The sequence below is a fragment of the Pipistrellus kuhlii genome, unplaced genomic scaffold, assembly GCF_014108245.1.
Source record: "Pipistrellus kuhlii isolate mPipKuh1 unplaced genomic scaffold, mPipKuh1.p scaffold_m20_p_29, whole genome shotgun sequence".
NCBI lineage: Eukaryota > Metazoa > Chordata > Mammalia > Chiroptera > Vespertilionidae > Pipistrellus > Pipistrellus kuhlii.
This window is the reverse complement of record NW_023425528.1, coordinates 19,586-24,302: the sequence shown is the minus strand read 5'-3', so window position 1 is coordinate 24,302 and position 4,717 is coordinate 19,586. Positions and strand designations below refer to the sequence as shown.

The 4,717-nt window shown below is 43.1% G+C and overlaps 1 pseudogene; it reads right to left on the bottom strand.

The window, feature by feature from the left end:
* Positions 1 to 2,395: 2,395 nt before the first annotated feature.
* LOC118728198 lies at positions 2,396 to 3,400 on the bottom strand (annotated as a pseudogene).
* Positions 3,401 to 4,717: the final 1,317 nt, after the last annotated feature.

Genomic DNA, 4,717 nt, shown 5'->3' with positions numbered 1-4,717 from the left:
CCCGGGAAAACCGAGGACTGGGAGGGGCCTCCCCAACAGGTCCTTGGGAAAGAGCAGGAGTGCAGGGAGTGCTGCTCTTGAGAACCTACCTGCCTCTCACCTGAGGCGGGAACAGTGAGTCTGATGACCTGGGACAATGAAAGGTGCAAATTTGCAACATCCACATCGTCACAAAGCATTACGTGTTTAAACAATTTTCCCTCCAGCTTTGCGACTGTTGAATGACAAACTTTCCGTCTCATTGTTCCTTCTATCACATTCACATTTTGCCCTCTTGCCCGCAGGGAACCTACAAGGAGACAAATAGGTTCTCCTGAGGAAATGGCAGAGGACTAGAAGTTTCCCCTCCGACTTTCCCAAGCCCACCTCTCCCCGCCCCTTCTTGCACTGTGAACAGTCTGAGGACCTCCCACCCCTCTCGGGGGCGGGGCCAACGCCGCGGGAACCGGACCCCCCTCCCCGTATCTGTAGTCCCTCCCCCCAGGAACTGGAGGTCTTGGGGGGAGGGGTGGCGGCATCCGCTTTAGGGCGGTGCTGAGTGGGGGTCGCAGTGGAGGCCCGGCGGCCCGGGCGAGGAGCAGAGCTGGCCAGGTCTTTTCTTGCTTCGTGGCCTTAGCCAGGTGGGTCCGCTCCGCCTTCTTCCCTTTTGCCTTTCCCAGCCTTTCTGTGATGCGGGTTGCACGCGGGGTGGACGTGGAGTGGACGCGGGGGCTGGGGATGGACGAGACTTTGCTGGTCCTGCAGCGAGTGGGCAGGCCATTGATCTGGGCCTGTGATGGCTCGGGGCCCAGTGGGAGTCTGTAGGTTCGGTGAGGCAGGCTGAGTTCTGGGGCTGTTGCCAGAGCCTCCAAGTAGATCCCCTCGGAAGTCCCGTCCCGCGCCCTGGGCCTGGAAGCAGCTCCCTGTGGGCCCAGTTCTCGGCGCAGCGCGGCAGGCGGGAGGATCCGGTTGGCCTGCGAATCCCATCCCCCCCCCCTGCCCCATTTAAGGGGCTGACCGAGGGTCTCCCTAGTATGTTCGATGGAAAGCGTTACCCACAGGGACTGGGCTCCTTGGAATATATCCCTAGAGAAGGAACCTTTCTTTAATAAATTTTTTAACTGAAACATCATAGCTCCATTTCCTTGCATTTAACCACGTGGAAGAACTAGCCCCCAAATCTTCAGGGGCTTCCCCACGTGATTGGAGTACTGGTGGATTAACCTTTCATCTATTTACAGTTCGGTGCAACAGGAGGGATCTGAAAGAAGGTTGATTATTAATGAAAGAAATTATGAAGCTTTTTAAAGAAATAATTTCTAGTTATCGAAGACAGTAAAATGTGGTGGTAATAATACAAAAAATATGTATAAGGGAAACCCCAAAAGTTCGGAAGAAAACAATTGTGGTATTTATCAGAAGGCGTTAAAGGTGTGAGGGGAGGGAGGGCACAAACGTGCCCTCTTGTTTCCAGTTACTAATAGCGAGACAGAAGTTTGGCCTTATTTCCAAAATTTAGAAACTCAACTTCTGCAGAGATTTGATGGCGTGAGAGGGCAACCAAGATCTAAGGGTCGGGGATTTTCATATAAAGGGCCGCATTTGGTTTACAGTGGGATTATAATCATTTCATGGGTAAAACAATCTGGGACAACTTGGCACAAGCCAGATCCAAGAGAGGTCAGGAAATGGCAGGCAGGTAATTCAGGCCCTCAGATAAGCAGGTTTTGGTTGGGAACTCATAATATGTAAGAAATTATACAAGAGTGTGAGTTTTTATTTCCCTTGGCTGGGGAATCTTTTCCTATATTTAAGAGTGTGTGTGTGTGTGTGTGTGTGTGTGTGTGTGTGTTTTCTGTGAATTGTTAATTTCTTTTTGGTCGTTACTCTTTCCTTTAAATGATATCAAGAACCTTGCTATATATGAGGAAGACTAGTGATGTGAATTGAAAATTTTTTTTTTCCATTTATCGTTTTTTCTAAGTCTGATTGTTTTTTTCAACATGGTGAATTTTATGTTCATACTAGTAGGGTCCCTAGGCCTGGCCGGCCATCAGGGCTGATCAGGTTCCCCGCCTCCCCGCCTCCTCGCCTCCTTCCCTCCTTCCCTGGCTCCCTCAGGCCCTACCTCCATTGCTGGTTGCCCGCCATGTTCCGCGCTGCCCTCTGGTGGTCAGTGCCCATCATAAGCGATCAAACTGGCCTTCCTGTGGAACTTCTGAGGAGGCAATTTGCAAATTAGCTTTTTATTATATAGGGTCTATCCATTTTTAATGGCTTTTTGAGTCAAATATGCAAAAGACTTTATAACCATGGATCTGCCTAGTATTTATCCTAGTAATTAAATGGTTTCTATCACTGTACATTTTTTTACTCTTTCAAGCTTTTATTTAATTGCAATAATCTCTGATGGATTTTAAACCTTGTTGAAAGCAGCCACATGCATGGACTGCAGGAAGTCCTCCAAAGCAGTGATCTGCACCTCTAGCATATCTGTTCCAATTTTATTGTCTTCTATTACACACTGTATCTGGATTTAATTCTGTATCACACCCGATCCTATTTAGAAGAGCCCCAGACCAAGCTATTTGCTTAAATGGTCCCGTGGAGCTCCCCTAATTTTGCCAAATCTGTGTCTTATCCCAAGGTTACACATCTAATAAGATGGAAGACTTGGTAACAAGTGCAGGTTTTTTTGGATTCTTTGACTCATGCTGTGCAAGGCATTCGTCTCTAGGCCTCTGCTTTCCTCCTCCTCATCTCCAAAGAGATCAAAGTCATCTGCGTCTTTACTATATGTAGCTGCACTTCCTGTGGCATCTTCCACATGAGCAAGGGCCACACTTGCCCAAAGCTTTCCTCACTCCTGGCAGGCTGACCTTTCCTTTTCATAAGACTTGATGTGATGTTTATACCAACGTGGGGGATGGTACGATTCGGCAAGTGGTGCTTCAAATATCTGCCACATCTTTTGGTGATGCACATACCCCTCCATGTAGCACCTGGTAGTCGCTGGGCATTTGGAGGCCGATGGGTCTTTTCAGGTCTCCAAAACCCATGGCTGCCATTGATGTGGGAGCTGGGCGGCAGCAGAGCAAAGAACAGTGCAGGCAGTTGGTTCCTAGTGCTGATGGGGATGTTCATTGTACATTTACTTCTATCTATACTTACTTCTCCCCGTTTATTTTATTGTGAGAGGTGTAGAACTAAGGTAAGGTGACCAGATTTTAACATTGGTAAAGCGGGACACCATTGACTGAGGGTGGGGAGGGAGTGTTCTTGATTAAAAATTTGGTCTTTATGTTAATAGCATGAAAAGACATAAGTCCTTCTGCTAATGCTAATTTCTTTTCTTTGTCCACTTAAGTTGTTTTCTGAAAAAAATTCCTGTATTTTGGAGGAAGATGCAGCAGTATTTAAATATCTTTCATGTTTCTGTGTCTCCAAGTGCTTTAAAATATCATTCTTCCCGCCATGTGAAATAGAAAATTCACCATTATATTTCTCACATTTTACCATGTAATTGCTTTTGTTTTTTTTAATAAAAGAAAATTCACTTCTTAGATCATCGTTGAATTTGCATCCTCTTATGTTAAAAATCTAAAAAAATAATGTAAAATTATATTATAAATTATATACATATTGCTTAAAAACACAGTAAGTAGGTACATAATTACATGAACATATTTTATTGTTAGTTTATAAATTAAATTAATTTGATTGTTATAAAGTAACTATATTTTTTAAATTATTTAAATTTTAATCCTATATTTCTTTCTAAATATTAACAATACTAACTTGTATTATTTTTCCTCTGAATTTGCCGTAACGTCGTAAGTCATGCCACTTTCAAGGCCGGCGCTAGACTTTTTGCCGCCACTATAAAATATACGTAATACGAGTACTGTCTGCTAAACCCAAGAAAATTTATGTATTTATGAAATAAATAAATAACTTACCTAAATTATCTGAATAGCTGATTTGTAATGACATCACTTGTTTAACTAACTTACTAGCACGCAGTATGATGTGTATCATCTGAGAGAGTTACAAAATATTTTTGTCGTTGCCAATCCTAAAAAATGCCATTGTTCATTAAGTCCAAACAATGGTGGTCGAATTCTAACAACTGATCAACAATGTGAACTTTGATAAGCAGTTCTCGATAATCAGTTCTCAACAATTACTTGTTATTATTAAAGTTTAACAATATAAAATTAACAAAAATAATATAAAACTCATATCCTGGCTAAATAGCCACATGGCCGCCAAAAACTGTATATTCCCTTCCCGTTCTCCAGCCCTTCCCTAGCTTGTCGTGCATTCTTTCCAAAAATCGGGACATTTTTAAAACGCCGCAGGATGCCGAACAAATTGTTAGAAATCGGGACATCTGGTCACCTTAAACTAAGAACATAATGTCGATGGCTACCCCTTTGTCGCAAGGGCATATTTACTCTCACTGTTACAGGAGTGTGCCACATTGTATAGAAAATTTTTGTAGATATTCAGATCTATTCTTGGACTTTGTGATTTGCTGTATACTGGGGTGAGCAAAAGTAGGTTTACAGTTTTGAGTTTAGTCTTCTGTTATTAATTTATTATTAATAATCATAACCGGCATGTAAACCTACTTTTGCCCCCACACACCGTATTTTCATGTAGTAAGACTGGTTCTCTCACAACATAGCTATTTATTCATTGTGATAATTCTGTATATTCCTGCCTGTTTGTTTTT